Raw genomic sequence first — 21453 nt, 5'->3', positions numbered from 1 at the left:
TCTCCGGTCCTGTTCACCCTGTACACATCAGTCTTCCAATATAACTCGGAGTCCTGCCATGTACAGAAGTTCGCTGATGACACGGCCATAGTGGGGTGTGTCAGAATGGACAGGAGGAAGAGTATAGGAAACTGATACAGGACTTTGTGATATGGTGCAACTCAAACTACCTGCGTCTCAATATCACCAAGACCAAGGAGATGGTGGTGGACTTTAGGAGATCTAGGCCTCATATGGAGCCAGTGATCATTAATGGAGAATGTGTGGAGCAGGTTAAGACCTACAAGTATCTGGGAGTACAGTTAGACGAGAAGCTAGACTGGACTGCCAACACAGATGCCTTGTGCAGGAAGGCACAGAGTCGACTGTACTTCCTTAGAAGGTTGGCGTCATTCAATGTTTGTAGTGAGATGCTGAAGATGTTCTATAGGTCAGTTGTGGAGAGCGCCCTCTTCTTTGTGGTGGCGTGTTGGGGAGGCAGCATTAAGAAGAGGGATGCCTCACGTCTTAATAAGCTGGTAAGGAAGGCGGGCTCTGTTGTGGGCAAAGTACTGGAGAGTATAACATCGGTAGCAGAGCGAAGGGCGCTGAGTAGGCTACGGTCAATTATGGAAAACCCTGAACATCCTCTACATAGCACCATCCAGAGACAGAGAAGCAGTTTCAGCGACAGGTTGCTATCGATGCAGTGCTCCTCAGACAGGATGAAGGGATCAATACTCCCCAATGCCATTCGGCTTTACAATTCAACCGCCAGGAGTAAGATATGTTAAAGTGCCGGGGTTAGGACTCAATGTATTTAAGTAAACTACTTAAGAACTTTTTAAAAGCTATTATTAATGCTTTTTGAGAGGGTGATTTTAGATGCATATCATATTTTTACTGAGTTAAGTATTGTATGTAATTAGTTTTGCTACAATAAGTGTATGGGACATTGGAAAAAATGTTGAATTTCCCCATGGGGATGAATAAACTATCTATCTATCTATCTATTAGTTAAAAATACAGTTTAAAACACACAAGCCAGCAATGGGCAATGTGGCACCTCAGTTTATTCCCTCACGCACTGAATGATTTGTATTAGCATCGGCTTATTGATGTCTTTTGGAAAATGTCGTGTGAAATTCTGCTACTTGGGCAGCAACCTGCTCTGGATGCTATAGGCAAACAAGTGTTTTGCCTGTATTTTACGTGATGCAGCCTCCTTTACATTGGTAAAATCCAACGTAAATTGGGGAACCATGCGGTGGCTAACCATTTTAACTGCTATCCCCGTTCCCATTTGTTGGTCCATGACCACCTCCTTTTCCATGATAAGGCCACTCTCAACATAGAGGAGCAACACCTCACATTCTGTTAGGTAGCCTCTAAACTGATGGCATAAACATCGATTTATCCTTCTTGTAAAAAAAAATATTTTCCCCCTTTCCTCTTCTATTCCCCACTCTGGCTTCTTGCCTCTTTTCTCCTGCCTGTCACATCCTTCTGATGCCCTTCTTTCCCTTTCTTCCATGGTTCACTCTCATCTCCTATCTGATTTGTTCTTCGCCAGCCCTTCATCTTTTCCAGCCCTTTATCTTTTCCATCCACCTAGCTTCCTACCCCCCCCCCCCCCCCCCCCCCACGCCCCGTCACTTTCCAGCTAGCCTCCTTCCCCTTCCCTACCATTTTATTCTGGTAGCTTCCTCCTTCCTTCCAGTCTTGATCGATGCTACCTGACCTGTTGAGCTCCTCCAGCATTTTGTGTGTGTTGCTCAAGTATTTTCAAGACGTCTAGCTGAATTTAAATTGGATTTGAAATTTAACAATATTGTGCAGAAGTCTTGGGTGCATGTAAAAAAAAATGCTAAAGCAAATATACTTTCAAAAATAATGAATTGTGAAGTTTCTAAATATCAAAAAATTACTATAAAGAGCAGTAAGCAATAAAAAAAATGAAATGAGATCAATATTTGGGTGGCCCATTCATTGCCTATAAAACTGAATCAATTCTCTTAAGACACTGTCATGCAGTGAAAATAAGCTGGTACGTTGTTCCTAGCATCTTGGAGAACTTGCCACAATTCTTCTACAAACTTCTGCCTCTGTAGAAAATCCCAGACAGCATTGATGCTGTTGGGATCAGGGCTATATGGAGGCCATACTATATGAAACCATATTTTAAAAAATCTAGGGTGCCTAAGACATTTCAACATTATTGTTCATGGTTAATCTAATGATATTGCTCTACATAACTCCATGTTTAAAATTCTATGTAGGGGACTTTCTTAGGCAACTCTCAAGTTTTGCATGTGGATCATGCATGCAGATGTGACTCAGTAGATCAGAAGCAAATGTTGGGCAAAGAAAGTGAGCTTAATCTGAGAGCAATCCTAGAAAACCCTGCAAAATAATTTGTTGTCAATATTGACCTATTATCGAGGGCCATATGTGAACCACATATGACCATAAATTTAGGACAGATTTAGGCCATTTGGCCCATCGAGTCTGCTCCACCATTTCATTATGGCTGATCCAATTTTCCTCTCGGCCTCAGTATCTTGCCTTTTCCCAGTATCTCTTCATGCCCTGACCAATCAAGAAACTGTCATCTTCTGCCTTAAATATACATAAAGACTTGGTCTCCACAGATTCCCCCTCTTTGGCTAAAGAAGTTATTCCTCATTTCTGTTCTCAGAGGACACCCCTCTATTCCGAGGCTGTGTCCTCGGGTCTTAGTCTCTCCCACCATTGGAAATATCCCCTCCACATCCAATCTATCAAGGCCTTTCACCATTAGATAGGTTTCAATGAGGTCCCCCCTCATTCTTCTGAATTTCAGTGAATACAGGCAGGTGAAGACTGCTCACAATACTCCAAGTGAGGCCTCAACAAACCTTTAACAAACCTCAAGATTACATCCTTACTATTATAGTCTCGTCATCTTAAATTAATGCTAACATTGCATTTGCCTTCCTCATCTCAGACGCAACCTACAAATTAACCTTGAGGGAATCCTGCACAATCTCCATTTAGGAATTAGTCAGTCCTCTCATTCCTCCTACCCAAATACACGACCATACACTTCCCAGCATTGTATTCCATCTGCCATTTCTTTGCCCATTCTCCTAATCTGTCTGTCCTTCTGTAGCCTCTCAAATTCCTTAAAACTACCTGCTCCTCCACCTTCCTTCATATTGTCTGCAAACTTTACAACAAAGCCATCAATTCTATCATCCAAATCATTGACATGTAATGTAAAAAGAGTGGAGTGATATTTGCAATTTTTCAATCTTCCAGAACCATTCCAGAATTAAGTGATCTTTGAAATATCATTACTGATGCCTCCATGACCTCTTCAGTCAGCTCTTTCTGAACTCTGGGGTGTACACATCTGATCCCAGTAACTTATCCACCTTCAGACCTTTCAGTTTCCTTGGGACCTTCTCTCCAGTCATGGTAACGTCGCACACTTCATGCCTCCTGATACCTGAAACCTCCACCATACTGCTAGTGTCTTCCACAGTGAAGACTGATGGAAAATACTTATTCAGTTCCTCTGCCGTTTCATTATCCCCCATTGCTACCTCTCCAGCATCATTTTCCAGCAATCTGGTATTCACTCTTGCCGCTCTTTCACAATTTATGTAACTGAAGAAGCTTTTGGTATACGCTTTAATATTATTGGCTAGCATACTTTATTATTCCATCTTTACCATCTTTATAACTTTTTTAGTTGCAGTCTTTCGGTTTTTAAGAGATTATAAAAAAGTCACTTGGAACATGTTGGAACTTAAATTATTGCTTTAAAGGATCTTCTCCCGGTGTCTTTTTGGGTTGCCTAGAGGTAGACTAGTGGTGTACATTCACCGTTATTGGTCATGTTCTGCTGCTTTCCAGCTGCATGGAAATGAAATAAGTGAAACTAAATAATTCAAAACTACTGCAAACTTTTGGTTTCACGGGTAATTATATTCTGCTGAATTGCAATGCAATCGTAAGTTCAGAACAAAAAATATTGAAGCAGTGGTCAGTTGGGGTGCTGTTTTTGTTGAAGTTGGTATTTAGAAGTAGCTAGGGACAGATGGCCTGTACGGCGATGCTTCCTGCTGTTTTAGTATCAGGATGGTTGTTTGGCTGTGTCTCCGTCTCCCTGTTTGTGAGGTCGCTGGTGTAGAACTTATTGATGTCACAGCACAAGTCCCATGCAAAATGACTGCTCCTTTGCTTTTCCTGCAGCAATTTTAAAGGCTAAAGCACAGGCACAGAACAGAACTGAGTGTTGTTGGTAAATATCTTTCATTTTACAAATCGCAGCAGATTTCCTTAATAAAACCAGGTGGAGTTCAGTTTTCCATTCTGGATTACGAATGTTGCACGTGGAAGTTTAGCACAAACGGTGCTGTGAATTGCCACCTTTGTAGCTATTTTTGGATCGATTATTATATCTAATTTGAAGTTTTCTGAAACAGAACACTTCAAGGCCAAGCTCATTGCTGAATAAAAGTAAATGCAGATTTTTGCCCTCCCATAGGATTTTACCTTTTATATTACATCCACATATTTAAAAAAATTGTTATTCTCTAACATGCCTGGGCTTTATGAAGAATGACCCTCTTTTTTTTAAAATTGGGTACCTTTTGATTTACCCTTCAGTTTTTGCACTCGCGTGAAACCGTGTTGCATTTGAAAGGAGAACAAAAGTGAGGGTTTTGTGCAGAGAATTATATACATCAATTATTAAAACCATTCGCTGCGGGATAAGAAATAAATCATTCTGGTTTCCTGTGGGAGTTTTTGGGAATGTGTTCTTTATTTATTTGTTCACACAGTACTGAGTCAATATAAAACTGTGGTAACTATAGATCAAAGAACTGCATAAGGTGGATTTATTAATATGGCCCTTTATTTCTTTTGCAGGGTTATTAATTTTCGATGAAGATTCCTATATTGTTCCATCTTACTGATAACAGGTAACTTTATTAATTTATTTTATAAACTCAATGTATTATTTTAACTGGATGACAAAATCATAGGAAACACGGGCAGATCCTGCTGCATATTAATATTTATCATAAAAAATAAGATTGCCATTTTTAATAGAGAGAAGAGTATTTTATGATTGCAGTGCAATTGCATGGTTTACCAGACCAGTAATTTTTCCCGCTGTGCTCTTGTCATTATACGCTGTAGGCTGAACATTTAGCTTGATTAATGGAAACAGACTTTTGCACGATATTTTGTAGCGGTGCAATTTTTAAGTACTGTTCAAAGTAAATGAGATGCGAGAGGCAACAGGGACAGTGACTACCGGAAAATGATGCTGGAGAGGTAGAATTAGGGAACAAAGAAATGGCAGATGAATTGAGGATGTTGCATCAGTCTTCATTGTGGAACACATAAGTAGCTTTTTAGAAATTGAGGAGTGTCAAGAGGCAGAGGTGATTGTGGTTAATATTATTCAAGGCGCTTGGGAAGCTTAAAGGTTGGAAGTTAGATAAATCACCTGAGCCTGAAGTACTATCCCCAGATTTCTAAAAGAGGTAGTTAAAGATATTGTGGACGCATTAGTAATAATCTTTCAAAAATAATTAAGTTCCGGAATGGTTCACACCACTCTTTAAGAAGGAGGGAGGCAAAAGACAGGAAATTATAGGCCAGATAACCTGACTTCAGTGATTGGCAATGTGTCGGAGTTATTATTAAGGATGAGGCTTTGGGGTACTTAGAGGCACACAATAAAATAGGCTGCCATCAGCATGGTTTCCTTAAGGGGAGATCTTGCCTGACAAACCTTTTGGAATTATTTGAAGAAATAATAGGCAGGATAGACAAAGGAGAGTAAGTGGATTTTCAGATGGACTTTGACAGCAGCACATGAGGCTGCTAGTCAAAATAAGAGCCCATTGTAGGACACGAAAGATACTAGCATGGACAGAAGATTGGCTGACTGGCTGGAAAGAAAGAGTGGGAATAAACTATGTCTTTTCTGGTTGGCTCCTGGCAACTAGTGGTGTTGCATAGGGGCTGAGGTAGGGTCAGCTACTTTTAACGTTGTTTGTTAATGATCTGGATGATGGAATTGATGTCTTTGTGGCCCAGTTTGTTGATGATACAAAGATAGGTGGAGGGGGAGGCAGTGTTGAGGAAGCAGGTGGACGGCAGAAGGATTTGGATAGATGATGAGAATGGCCAAAGAAGTGGTAGATGGAATACAGCAAGTGAATTGTATAGGAAGTGTGTGGTCATCCGCTTTGGTAGAAGTAATAAAAGTACAGATTATTTTCTAAATGGGAAGTAAGATCTGAAATTGAATGTGCAAAGGGACTTGGGGGTCCTCATGCAGGATTCCCTAAAGGTTAACTTGCAGGTTGAATCGGTAGTAATGAAGCCAAATGCAATGTTAGCATTCATTTTGAGAGAACTAGAATGCAAAAGCAAGGATATAATGCTCAGGCTTTATAATGCATAGGTCAGACTACACTTGGAGTAATGTGAGAAGGTTCGGGCCCCTTATCTAAGAAAGGTTTGCTGGCATTGGAGAGAGTCTGGTGGAGATTCACAAGAATGATCCAGGAATGGAAGGTTGATGAATGTGGAACGTTTGATGGCTGTGGGCTTGCACTCGCTGAAATTTAGAAGAATGCAGGAGTGGGGGGTGGGGGGGAAGGGTGGTATTTTCTCATGGAGAGCTAATGAATTTTGAGAAAGCTAGAGTGGATGTAGGGGGATGTTTCCAGTAGTGGGAGAGTTTAGGTCAAGAGGGACGGATATCCTTTCACCAGAGGGTGATGAATCTATGGAATTCATTGCCGCAGAGAGGTATAGAGGCCAGATCATTTGATATGTTTAAAGTGAAGGTTGATGGGTTTTTTGATAAGTAAGGTTACGGAGAGAAGACACAAGGATTGGGTTGTGAGGTAAATAAATGAGCAATAATCGAATGGTGGAACTATACTTAATGTGCCAAATGGCTTAATTCTGCTGCTATATCTTGTGGACTGTTTTGTTGAAACAAAACTGATAAAGAAAACCACAAGTAGTTTTGAAGGACTACTGCAGTAAACCTATAATGCACACACAAAGTACACTGCAGATGCTGTGGTCAAATCAACACGTACAATCAAGCTGGATGAACTCAGCAGGTCGGGCTGCACATTTTATACAGCTCTGAGCTATGGTGTAAATTGCCTTTATAAACACTGCACCACTTGCGACTGATCTTTTATAATTCTAGTCATGGTTTTCATATCTTCTTCCTGAAATTTAGTCCTTTTATTTTTAGTGAAATGACATCATGATGCAGGTTGGAATTTTGGTGGTACCCGAGAACTCCTGTGTCTGTCTGGCTTGAAGAGACAAGGAAGTTGGGACTGCTAATGTCACAAATTGTTCAATATAATTATGTACATTTTCAGAGTTAAATACTCTGTCACTCTATCAGGGTGTGAAAATTAGAAATTTGTCTTGAACCTTATAGAAAGGAATGATAACATCTTCTCTATTTTCCCTGCTAAGTGCGCAGTTGGGTGCGTTCCTCCTCAGTTACCTATGAAAACAGCCAGGTTCTTCTACTTCAAATGTATGATGTAGTTTCAAGCCAGAAATTTGTTGCACCAATGTGAGAAATGACCGTTGGACTAGGGGAGGTGTGAAGATTTTAAAATGATGACAAGCTCAAGGTTTCTGTCAGCAAATTTACAGGGAAAGTGAACCTGAAACACTGTGAAATGAATCTTGGATGTCTCCACAGTGAGAGGGCAAAGTTTAAAACTAAAGGCTACCTGTATCAACCTGGAATAAAAAAAATAATTTGAGAAAAGTGGTAACATTTCTGGAAAGAATGTGGTAAAATGACAGAACATTGAGGGATCTTTTGTTTTGGTATGTGTCACTGGCAAGGCCTGTTGTGCAGGGTAGAATTTATGTAATTTGTAGGGAATACATCTTTCAAGTGTGATAAGTGGTGAGGAGAATAGTATCAGATTACTAGAGAACGTACATTCAGCGGCCACTTTCTTCGGTATGGCCAGAGTGTATATTTCTGATCTGCCGCTGTTGTAGCACAAGGTTTGAAGTGTTGTGCATTCAGAGATGCTCTTCTCCACACTATTGTTGTAACGAGTCATTATTTGTGTTATTGTCACCTTCCTGTCAGTTTGAACCTGTCTGGCCATTCTCCTCAGTCCTCTCTCACTTTTGTCCACAGAACTACTGCTCACTGGTTGTTTTTGGTTTGTTTTTCCACACCATTCTCTGTAACTATAGAGACTGTTATGCATGAAAATCCCAGGAGATCAGCAATTTCTGAGATACTCAAACCACCTCAGCTGGCACCAACAATCATTCCATGATCAAAGTCACTTAGATCATATTTCTTCACCATTCTGAAGATTGGTCTGAACAACTGAACCTTTTGACCATGTCTGCATGTTTTTATGCCTTGAGTTGCTGTCACGTGATTGGCTAATTAGATAATAATAAGTACCTTATTGATCCCTAGTGGGAAGTTCTTTCATTACTGCAGCAACATTTAAAAACACACTTAGCAGTGTGCAGACTTAACTAATAATAATGTACAGAATAATAATACACCTCATAATAATGTACCAATGTACAATAATTTACGAATTAATAAAACAGAGACTGTTGTACTGTGATGTGTGTTCTCCTGTGTCACAGAGATGAACTGCTCTATATATGTTTATTGCTTTTGGGAGGAAAGATTTTCTGTAACGATCCTGTGACAGCAGAGCTGAATGAGTCTGTTTGAAAGGGTGCTCTGCCGTTTATTCAGTAGGTCATGGAGAGGATGTGCCTGAATGTCCATAATGGATAACAGTTTGTTTAGTGACCTCCTCTCCACCACTAACTCAAAATCTGGATTGTAGCCAAGGATGGATCCAACCTTTTTCATGAATTATTTGCATTAATGAGCAGGTGTACAGTTGACCCTAATAAAATGGCCACTGAGTGTAGATTAGCTTTCTAAATCCATTTACAAATGGATTTAGATATTTTGTAGATAGTGGAACTACTGGAAAGTATATTTAAAAAAATATAAACATAAGAAATTCTGCAGGTGCTGGAAAAATCCAGAGCAGCATACACAAAATGCCGGAAGAACTCAGCATGTTAGGCAGTATCATAAAGGGCTGGAGATGAAGGAATTTGATAGGAGAGGAGAGTAAACCAAAGGAGAAAAGGAAGGAGGGGGTGCATCGGGGGACGTGATAGGCAGGTGTAAAGAGGCAAGATGCTAGAGTGGGAAATAAGAGAGAGGATGGGGAAGGAGAAATCAATATTCATGTCATCAGATTAATAGCTACTCAGATGGAGTATAAGGTGTTGCTCCTCAGTCCTGAGGATGGCCTCAACATGGCACAAGAGAGGCTATGGACCGACATGTCAGAATGGGAATTAACATGTTGGGCCGCCGGAGAAGTTCTGCATTTGGCCGCCGGAGAAGTTCTGCATTTGGCGGATGGAGCATTGGTGCTTGACAGAGAGTGCTGTTGTAGTGTGGCGGACTAACCTCTATTTCGCCGAGGCTAGTTGACAACTCTCAGACACCACCTCTTGCCAACCCCTTGAAGAGGACCCTATTCTGGACCATCAGAAAACTGTCTCTAACACCATCACTGATCTCATCAACTCTGAAGAACTCCCATGCACTGCCACCAAAATGATAGTTTCTTTATCCTGAACTGCTCACTTCTACCACTTACCCAAGTTCCAAACACCTGACTGTCCTGGTAAGCCCATCGTATCTGCCTGATCCTGCCTCAACAACTCGAATCCTCATATCTTGACTCCATTCTATCCCTGTTGGTTCAGTCCCTTCCCACCTACATCCGTGACACTCCTCATGTTCTCAATCTCCTTATCAAGTTTCAGTTCCCTCTCCCTCACTGCCTCATTTTCAACATGGAAGTCTTGTCCCTTTACACTTCAGTTCCCTCATCAAGAAGGCCTTAAAGCTCTCCGCTTCTTTCTCAATAAGAGAACCAACCAGTTCCCCTCTACCACCACCTTGCTCCGTTCAGCAAAACTGGTCCACACCCTCAACAATTTCTCCTTTGGCTTCTCCACCTGTTCTCCAAAGGTAGCCATTGGCAGCTGTGTGGGCCCCAGCTGTGCCCCCAGCCTTTTTGCTGGCTATGTGAAGCAGTTCGTGTTCAAGCCTTCCCTGGTTATACTCTCCAACTCTTCCCCTGCGACATTGACAATTGCGTTGGTCCTGCTTCATGGATCCATGCTGAGTTCATCCATTTCATCAACTTTGCCTCTAATTTCCACCCTGTCCTTAAATTCACTTACTTGGTCAATTTCTGAAACATCCCTCTCATTTCTAGATCTTTGTGTCTCCATCTCTGGAGACAAACTGTTGACCGACATCTTTTATAAACCTACCAATTCCCACTGCTATCTTGATGATACTTCTTCCCATCCCATCTCCTACAAAAATACTGTTCCTTTTTCTCACTTCCTTTGTCTTGGCCACTTTTGTTCCCAGGATGAGGCTTTCTTTTCCAGGACATCAGAGGTGTTCTCTTACTTTAAAGAATGGTGTTTCCCTTTCTTCACCATTGGTGCTGCCTTCACCTGCATCTCCTCCATTTCCTGGACATCTGCACTCAACCCATCTTCCCACCCCCTTTAACAAAGTTAGAGTTCCTCTTGTCCTTGCCTACCACCCCATGAGCCTCTGCATCCAACATATCAATCTCTGCAACATTCACCATCTCCAAAGAGACCCTAACACCAAACAAATCTTTACCAACCACCCCTCACTCTTTGCTTTCTGCAGGTATAGCTCCCTCCATGATTCTCTTGTCCATTTATCCCTCCCCTCTTTGCAATACTTCACCTGCACCCTCATTGGGTGGAGGAGCAACACGTTATATTTCATCTGGGTAACCTCCAACCTGATAGCACAAATATCAATTTATTGTTCTGCAACAAAAAAATTATTTTTCCTTGCCTCTTCTTCTCCCCAATCTAGACTCTTACATCTTCTCACTTCCCCCTACTGCCCTTCCTCCTTCCCTTTCTCCTATGGTCCATTCTCCTCTTCTATAAAGTTCCTTCACCTCCAACCCTATGACTTTCCTAACCACCTGGCTTCACCTTTCACCTTCTAGCTTATCCTCCTCCCCTGCCCCCGTCGTGTTTTATTTTGCATCTACCCCCTTACTTTCCAGTCTTGAAAGAAGGGTTTTGGCCCAAAACATCAACTGTTTGTTCCTTTGAATAGATGGTGCCTGACTTGCTGAGCTTTTCAAGCATTTTGTGTATGTTGCTTTGTATTTTAAAAACTAAAAACTAAAAGAACTGAAATGTCAGCAATCCAAAAGTATTCGCCTCCCTTTGCTTAGTACTTAGTTGAACCTGTCACAGCTATTACAGCCAGTAGTGTTTCTGGATAAGTCTCCATTAGCTTTGCACAATGTGATTGAGCAAGATTTGCCTATTCCTCCTTGCAACATTGCTCAATCTATGCCAAGTTAGTTGCAGAGCAGCAGCGACAGCAAACCTGAAGTTTTGCCAGAGATGTTCTATCATGTTAAGGTCAAGAGTCTGACTGGGCCACTCATGGACATCAATTTTCTTCATTTGAAGCCACTCCATGGTTGTTCTGACAGTGTCCTGCTGAAAGTCGACCTGCCTCTCCAGTTTAAGCTTTCTAGCAGAGGCTAGCAGCAGTTTTTTTTATCCAGGATTTCTCTGTATTTAGCAGCATTCATCTTCCCATCAATCCTGACCAGATTTTCAGCCCCTGGTGCTGAAAAGCATCCCTATAGCATGATGCTACCTCCACTGTACTTCACAGTTGGGACATTTGATGTGCTGTATTAGATTTATGCCACACATACTGCTCAGTGTTGAGGCCAAAAGATTGCACTTTAGTCTCATCCAACCACAAGACTACCTTCCATATCTTTACAGTATCTTCTAAGTGACACTTTGCAACGTCTGTATGGGCAATGATATGTTTAGTTTTTGCCATGGCTTCTTCCTTGTCACTCTTCCATAAAAACCTTTTAGTGCAAGGCCTTGGAGATTTGGGAACCATAAACTTCATCTTTAGTTGCATTCAGGGACTTCTGGCATCAGAGAGACAGCCTGATCCAAGCAGTGTGGTAACAGTTTCATATTTTTCCATTTTTTCACGATGGACTGCACTGAGCTCTGAGGTATGTTCAGTGCCTTTGAGATGGTCTTGTACACTTCCCTGGATTTGTGCTTCTCTATTGCTACTTTCCTGTCTTGCCTTGAATTCTACTTTGTCTTCATTTTGGTTTGGTCTGTTGAAAATTTACCATACTGTTGGGCCTTACAGAGAGAGGGGTATTTAATCTTATAGATTGATTGGAAACAGGTAATTCTACAAGTTTCTACATCAATGAATGGAATGAGTTGGTAAGGTAATACTGTATATTGTATTTGAGGAAAGTTACCATTGCAATTATAATGGGGATGAATACTTCTCCAGCCTCATAATTTTGGTTTTTAATTTGTTAGTTAATTGTTGACATGTTTTTGAATTTTTCTTTTGATTTGACATGATGCTCGTTTTCTAGATTAGCTAAAAGTCTTACTTCAATATATTAAATTTTGAAAATGACACAGTAAAATGTGAGCAACACACAAACTGCTGGTGGAACGCAGCAGGCCAGGCAGCATCTATAAGGAGAAGCACCGTCGACGTTTTGGGCCGAGACCCTTAACGTCGACAGTGCTTCTCCTTATAGATGCTGCCTGGCCTGCTGTGTTCCACCAGCATTCTGTGTGTGTTGTTTGAATTTCCAGCATCTGCAGATTTACTCGTGTTTGCTCAGTAAAATGTGAGAATAGTTTTGGGGCTTAACACTTTTTCAAGTCACTCTAAAGTGATATTGAATGTTGAGTGCAGTTAAAACAATCCAAATTACTTTTTCATGCATTGGAATTGCTGATTGCTCTCCAAAAGCTTTACTGTGAATGGGGTCGAGAAAGTAGAAAACAGGGGAACTTCAGTCAGCTCTTTCCTGACTATGGCATCATAAATTAGATCTTTGTTGCAAGACGGCTCAGCTGCCAAGGGGAACTTGTCAAGCAACACCTGTGGAAGCAAAAGGATGGTCAGACTTGATGCAGGGTTATAACCAAAATATTGACCATTTGTTTACCTCTACGTATACTGCTTGACGCACTGAGTTCCTCCAGCTTTTTCACATTTTTTTCTGCTAACAGGCCCTAATGTGTTCCGGTCAAATATTACCTTGCCAACTCCAACTCTTTGCACAGAGGGACAGCAGAACCCTCTGGGCATGCATAACCTCCCTTCATTTAAATAAAGAGATGAATTATTCTTTATGTACACTGTTGGCATTTAATTTAATTGTACTCATTAACCTATCAATATCAAAACATTTTTTCTGATTCTGCCCATTTACATTTCAAGTTTGTAACTTGAATCGCTGTATGCCTTAAGTAACTGAATAATAAAATGCAAATACAATGTGCAACTCCCAGAAGTGAACAGCCAGGATTATTTCTACAGTGGATTCTGGTTAATCAGGGCAGCTTCTTATTTGGGACAGTTTAAAAAGTACCAAAATGAATCAAGAAAATGGCTGAAATTCCCTTTGTTTATTTGGGACATAATGCTGCTTAACTGGGGCAGAAGACTCTTGTTGAGCAGTTTCTAACAAGTGTCAGATGTGTGCACATGTGGCTATTAGACATTATACTGTGCTTAGAGTGAACCTTTTTTAAATAGTCTCAGTTGTGTGTGTGTGTTGAAAAAGCAGTGGATTTTGTCATCGATAATTGGTGAGAAATAAGCAGTAAGACAATTCGGATTGACAAGAGTGACCAGAAATAAAAATGAAACAATTTCACTTCAACAAGTTAGGAGCTACAAAGAATTGAAAGGTATTGACAATTATCTTGAATGTTACAAGAGAATGAAGATTTGGAGCATGTAATCATCAAAAGCATTGTATGAAAACAGTCTATTATCTGCATGAGGCATCTGCGCTGATTTTGTTTGTGTCAATCAGAAGGACACAGCAGTGTACGCTGGATGAATTCCTCCATTGATAGCTCGTAGGAACTACAGTTTTGTAGTACTGCGGTAGTATAGCTAGAGTTCTGATTTGTTCTGTTCTTCATTTAAATACATAGCTTGTTATTCAATCCATAAGACCATAAGATATAGAAACAGATGTAGGCCATTTGGCCCATCAAGTCTGCTCTGCCATTCAGTAATAGGCTGATCCAGTTCTTCCAGTCATCCACACTCCCCTGCCTTCATCCCATACCCTTTGATGTCATGGCTAATTAAGAACCTATCTATCACTGCCTTAAATACAACCAATAACTTGGCCTTCACAGCCACTCGTGGCAACAAATTCCACAGATTTACCACCCTCTGTCTAAAGTAATTTATCCGCATCTCAGTTCTAAATGGACGTCCTTCAGTCCTGAAGTCATATCCCCCCTCGTCCTTGAATCCCCTACCATGGGAAATAAATTTGCCATATCTATTCTGTTCAGGCCTTTTAACATTCAGAAAGTTTCTATGAGATCCCCCCTCATTCTGCTGAACTCCAAGGAATACTCCCCAAGAGCTGCCAGATGGTCCTCATACAGTAACCCTTTCATTCCTGGAATCATTCTTGTGAATCTTTTTTGAGCTCTCTCCAGTGTCAGTATATCCTTCCTAAAATAAGGAGCCCATAACTGCACACAATACTCCCAAGTGTGGTCTCACGAGTGCCTTATAGAGCCTCAACATAACTTCCCTGCTCTTATATTCTATACCTCTAGAAATTAATACCAACATTGTATTCACCTTCTTCACAACCGACTCAACCTGGAGGTTAACTTTTAGGGTATCTTGCACAAGGACTCCCAAGTCCCTTTGCAGCTCTGCATTTTGAATTCTTTCTCCATCTAAATAATAGTCTGCTCATTTATTCCTTCCACCAGAGTGCATAACCATACACTTTCCCACATTGTATTTCATTTGCCACTTCTTTGTCCATTCCCCTAAACTATCTAAGTCTCTCTGCAGGCTCTCTGTTCCCTCAACACTACCTGCTCCTCCATCTATCTTTGTATCATCGGCAAATTTAGCCACAAATCCATTAATACTGTAGTCCAAATCATTGACATACATCATAAAAAGCAGCGGTCCCAACACCGAGCCTTGTGGAACACCATTGATAACCGGCAGCCAGCCAGAATAACTTTATTCCCACTCTCTGTTTTCTGCTGACCAGCCAATCCTCCATCCATGCTAGTAACTTCTCTGTAATTCCATGGGCTCTTATCTTGCTAAGCAGCCTTGTGTCCGGCACCTTGTCAAAGGCCTTCTGACAATCCAAGTACACCATGTCTACTGCATCTTCTTTGTCTACCCTGCTTGTAATTTCCTCAAAGAATTGCAGTAGGTTTGTCAGGTAGGATTTTCCTTTCAGGAAACCATGCTGGCTTTGGCCTATCTTGTCATGTGCCTCCAGGTACTCCATAATCTCATCCCTAACAATCGATTCCAACAACTTCCCAACCACTGATGTCAGGCTAACAGGTCTATAGTTTCCTTTCTGCTGCCTCCCACACTTCTTAAATAGCGGAGTAACATTTGCAATTTTCCAGGCATCTGGTAAAATTCCAGAATCTATCGATTCTTGAAAGATCATTGTTAATGCCTCTACAATCTCTCTAGCTACTTCCTTCAGAACCCGAATGTCCGGTATACTGCAGACATCTTCCACTGTGAAGACTGATGCAAAATACACATTCAGTTCCTCTGCCATCTCAGCATCTCTGATTACAATATCTCCAACGTCAGTTTGTATTGGTCCTATATCTACCCTCGACTCTCTTTTACCCTTTATATACTTAAAAATACTTTTAGTATCTTCTTTGATATTAGTCACCAGCTTCCTCTCATAATTCATCTTTTCCTTCCTAATGACCTTCTTAATTTCCTTCTGCATGTTTTTAAAAGCTCCCCAATCCTCTGTCTTCCCACTAGCTCTGACATCCTTGTATGCCCTCTCTTTTGCTTTCACTTTGGCTCTGACTTCACTTGTCAGCCACGGTAGTGACCTTATTCCCTTTGAAAATTTCTTCTTATTTGGAATATATCTGTCTTGCACTTCCCTCATTTTTTGCAGTAACTCCAGCCATTGCTGCTCTGCTGTCTTTCCTGCAATTGTCCCTTTCCAGTCAACTTTGACCAGTTCCCTTCTCATGCCATTGTAATTTCCTTTATTCCCCTGAAATACCGACACGTTGGATTTTATTTTTTCCCTCTCAAATTTCAATGTGAACTCAATCATATTGTGATCACTGTTCCCTAAGGGTTTCTTAACATTAAGCGCTCTTATCACCTCCGGATCATTGCACAACACCAAATTCAGCACAGCCAATTTCCTACTGGGCTCAACCTGTTCTAAAAAGCCATCCCGTAGACATTCTACAAATTCTCTCTCTTGAGGTCCAGTGCTGACCTGGTTTTCCCAATCCACTTTCATGTTAAAATCCCCAACAATTATCATGACATTGCCTTTCTGACACGCCTTTTCTATCTCCTGCTGAAATTTGTAATCCACATTCTGGCTGCTGGTTGCAGGCCTGTATACAACTGCCATTAGGGTCCTTTTACCCTTATCATTTCTTAACTCAACCCTTAGAGATTCTACACCTTCCAATCCTGTGTCATCTCTTTCTAATGATTTAATATTATTTCTTATACACAGAGCCACACCACCCTCTCTGCCTACTAACCTATCTTTCCGATATACCGTATGTCCTTGGACATTCGACTCCCAATGGCAGCCATCCTTTAGCCAAGTTTCAGAGATAGCCACAATGTCAACCTGTGGCTGATTTTCATGATCGTCCATTTAATTCCTTATGCTATGTACATTCAAATACAACACTCTCAGTCCAGTATTTGTTGCTTTCTGTTTTAACTGCACCATGCCTCTATTGCCCTGTAACTCATGCCACTGTCTGTGATTAAGCCTCATCTTCTGCCTGTTCTTTCTATAATCTCTGTTCTATGCTATCTTTGATTTATTTCTGTTTTCCCCTTCCTCAACCCTAGCACTCCAGTTCCCATTCCCCTGCCAAATTAGTTTAAATCCTTGCTAACAGCTCTATTAAAAGTGCCCACTTGGATATTGGACCCTTTTGGGTTCAGGTGTAACTTATCCTTTTTGTGTAGGTTGTCCTTCCCCCAGAAGAGGCCCTGATAATCCAGGAATCTGAAGCCCTGCCCCCTACACCAGTCTCTCAGCCACACATTAATACATCTGATCATGCTATTCTTGCACTCGCTAGCACGTGGCACAAGCAGGAATCCTGAGATTGCATCCCTAGAGGTCCTGCTTTTCAGCTTCCTACCTAACTTCCTGAATTCTCTCCAGGACCTCCTTCCTTTTTCTACCTATGTCATTGGTACCAACGTCCATCAAATGGTAGTTTGTCTTTTTTTAAAAATGTTTTTAACTATTTTCATGTAACTTCAGATAATTGGTACAGCTACTTAAATGGGCCAAAGCCTATTGGTCCCAATGTGTCACAATTAAATGGAATCCTTTGTATTACAAAGGCCGAAGTTCGGACCTGTTTGTCCTGAGTAACAAAGAATGATAATTTAACATTCATCATGAGTGTACCTGGCACTGAGTTCAGGATATAATTGAATCCGAAGTAAACTTTTCTATTTTATCTCCACTTTAACTCATTATTTGTAAGGAAAATGGGGAAAGAAATGCTTTTGCAATATATGAGACATGCTCAAGCAGTTCTACTTTTTTTTTTGTGGTGAACAGATGATGATGCACAACTGTCTGCCAGTGAGATCTAATTTCACAGTAAGTGGGGATAGGACTTCATCATCCAGTTTGGGCCTACATCCACCAGATACAGTTGTTCAAAATGCAAAGATTTTGTGAGATGATGCAAAGGTTATATGTTGATCATTGCCTCAAGATGATGTTCCTCACTGTTGTCAATCAGTAGATTGTCTTGTTGCAATCGTTGAATTATTTAAGGTGCCTGTGCCAAAAGCATAATTCTCCATGTTGAAAATGAAGATGCATTGCTGTTCATGTGTCGTGGAAGAAGAAACCCCTCTTATTGATGTTTCATTTTAAAAGGAGGCATGCAAAGAGAATAAGACTAAGTTTTGTGAATTGATAGGTCTCTTATGAATGTGATTTTGTGCAGGAATTAATAAGCAAGTCAAGGTCTTTTCATTAATAAAGCAGCTAATAGTCAAGTGTGTTTTGGATATCGTTTTTGGCACTCAACTGCTGAGTGTTGCTAACATTTTGGCTTTGTGAGACTGCAAAGAGAAGCAAGAGTATACTTTCCTTGCATTCTCATAAAGAAAGATGTGCAGTGGCTTGGTGCGATACATAGTGTTTTCTTGTGAATGTTGATTTATTGCTGTGGAACGTTAGTGGAGACAAAGTGTGAAGGACCTCCTGCAACATCCCAAAAGTTAACACAACAACTTAAAGTAACTGACTTTAGGAGAATGAAAGGATCTCCATCAGATAGCTCAATTCTGGCTGAATTATTTGGAAAACATCTTAAATATTTTAAATTATAACAAATAAGTAATTATTTAAGAATCCAGTTTCTAGTGAAGGAAGACATCAGACCACGTTGGGCGTGATTAGAGTTTGCTTTGGAGCATGTTCAAAGTAAATTCATTTTCAAAGTACATGTGTGTTACCCTGAGGTCATTTTCTTGCGGGCATCTCAATAAATCTTAAATAGAATAACCACCATAATAGAATCAATGAAAGACTGCATCAATTTAGGTGTTCACCAGTGCGCAAAAGATACAAACTGTGCAAATACAAAAGGAAAGAAATAAAACAATAACTAGATTACTAATAAATATTGGAAGCATAAGATGATGAATCCTGGAGAGTGAGCCCATAGGTTGTGAGAACATTTCAGTGATGGGGTAAGTGAAGTTGTTCCCTTTGGTTCAAGAGCCTGTTGGTTGAGGGGTAATAACTGTTCCTGAACCTGGTGGTGTGAGTCCTGAAGCTTCTGTACCATCTTCCTGTTGCATCAGTGAGAAGAGAGCATGTCCTGGGTGGTGAGATCCCTTATGATAGATACTGCTTTCCTGTGACTATGCTTCCTGTAGATGTGCTGATTGGTGGGGAAGGCTTTACCTGTGATGGACTGGGTTGTATCCACTAGTTTTTAGAGGATTTTCCATTCAAGGGCATTGGTATTTCCATACCATGCTGTTGTGCAACCAGTCTATGTACTCTCCACCACACACCTATAGATGTTTGTCAAAGTTTAGCTGAATCTTTGCAAACTCCTCAGGATGTAGAGGAAGTGCATCATCTTCCTGTTAATCATGAATTTCTGTGGCATTGTTTGTTAACCGAGCTTGAGGTTAAGTTACTTGGAAATGAATTTGGGCACAGTTTTGAGAAGTTGCAACAAATTCTTTAGAAAATGATGAATGATTGATTGTCCAATGAGGAAAGATTGAGCTTGCACAGCCTTTTCTCTTTGGAGTGATAGGCGATGAGAGAAGACTTGATAGAGGTGTATAAGGTTATGAGAGGAATAGACAGAGTGCACAGCCAGCATCATTCCCCCAGAGTGGCAATGCCTAACACCAGAGGAGGTGTACTTAAGGTGAGTGTAGGAAAGTTTAGTGGGTATGTAGGGTAGTTTTTTTTGCACAAAGTGATATGGGTCTTCTGTTAGGAGTGGTGGTAGAGTACAATGCAAGAGAAACATTGTAAAGACTGTTAGATAGACATATGGAAGGTTATGGGCTATGTAGGAAAGAAGGGTCAGATTGGTTGTGGAGTACATTCATTGTGGTAGCACAATATCGTGGATTATGGACCCATGCTGTGCCATGTTCTCTATGTTTTAGTTGAAAAAAAAAGTTCCTAAACCTGGACTACCTGGACTATGATAGACTGATTTTCAGCACCACTAACTCTTGCAGTTTTCAAAGAAGATGGCACCATGGAATACATTGATCAAGTGTGATGTCCTTCAGACGCTTCACAAAACAACTACTTTTACATTGTTTTTCAAATGTGGTTCTGCTACTGTTGGAGCCTGTGAACTACATTTTGGTGGTGTGTTTTTGAGTCGATTGGGCGATCTGGCACTTTGCAGTCTCCAAGGATGCTTGGTGAGGTGTCACGTGCAGCGTGCGACTTCGAGTCCAAAAAACCTGGAGGCCATGATCAAATACAAATTTTGCTGTTTAAGGCATTAAGGAAGATTGAAATCATTGAGGGGAGTGGGTGTTTCGTGCTGTCCACCAGCCTCTCGCTTGCTGCTACTGGAGTAGGGTGTCTGTGTGTGATGGGCTCTCTCTTCCACTCATGCAAAGTTTAATCGACTACCTTTGTGGATCGGACCCTGTTGTTCACTTTATGTGACGTGTTTCTGGTTTCTCGTTGCTGACTTATTTGTTGCTATTTTGGGCAATTTTGATCAGATGGCCTACAAGTAATGAACAACACAGCATTATATCGAACTGAACTGGATATGCCTAGACTCTTTTGATTTTGTTTTTTATACTCTGTGTTTTCACTCGTTTTTTTGCCATTTGTGTAGCTTGTTTTTTTTTTGCATATTGGGATGAGGGGTTTGGTGCTTTTCTTTGAGTAGTGAAATTCTACACGGTGAGTGATTCGTTTGAATGAAGGATGCATGCTATGTCTATGTTTTTGGAAAATAACTTTTAAGTGTTTGTTTACAAAAAGTGTCCAGAATTCAGGCACCACTTAGTGTCTGCTCAGACTCTGTATTATCAAGATATGGCAATATAGGTTACCTTGAATTTCAAAGGTAACCTATATGCATTAAAACATATTTGTAACCCAGAAATGGACTGTTCCACCAAACCAATCCATTTTTGGGAACAAGAGGCAGCAGATGGTGTAATCTGGATCAAAAGCAGTTCAGGAGGGATTCCGGCAGGCTTAAGTGATCTGTAGAGGTACAGGGATATTTGAGATTTCAGCTTGAGTGTCTGTACTAGGTTGCTTGACCTCAAGTCTCCAGACAATGCTCAGGGTATGCCCAAATCTTATGGGCATCAAGATTCCAGAGGTATGAAATACTGCTGAGGCAAAGGATCACCCGTAATCTGTGATGAATGGCAGAGAAATCAGATTATTACCACTGACATATGTCATGAAATGTGTTGTTTTGTGGTACCATATTGTGTCGTGGGCCTACTTCTGACCACTTTTATTTTCAATTTTGATCTATTGATACTGTGCATTTTTCCAGTGATATGCAACCTAATGGGATTAGTATTGATGTGTATGAGGAAGATGACTCTGACAGTCATGTAGGCAGCAAAATGATCAGAGTGCAACTTCCTAAAGTGCTTTGCCTGAGCATTATCAAAATAGATTTGGCACCATGACTTTCAACATTAGATGCCAAAAAACT

General features: G+C 40.8%; 1 protein-coding gene across 5 annotated transcripts in view; it reads left to right on the top strand.

The window, feature by feature from the left end:
- The window catches only part of LOC140725132 (alpha-(1,6)-fucosyltransferase), an 839166-nt gene that overhangs the window by 130769 nt on the left and 686944 nt on the right, over positions 1-21453 (top strand). For all 5 annotated transcript variants that reach the window (XM_073040191.1, XM_073040188.1, XM_073040189.1 and 2 more), the window contains exon 2: positions 4900-4952. The gene's annotated coding sequence lies outside the window, so the exon portion shown is untranslated. The remainder of the gene's footprint in view (positions 1-4899; positions 4953-21453) is intronic.

The sequence above is a fragment of the Hemitrygon akajei genome, chromosome 3, assembly GCF_048418815.1.
Source record: "Hemitrygon akajei chromosome 3, sHemAka1.3, whole genome shotgun sequence".
NCBI classification, from domain to species: Eukaryota; Metazoa; Chordata; class Chondrichthyes; order Myliobatiformes; family Dasyatidae; genus Hemitrygon; species Hemitrygon akajei.
The sequence above is the reverse complement of the archived record's forward strand: the minus strand, read 5'-3'. Positions and strand labels throughout refer to the sequence as shown.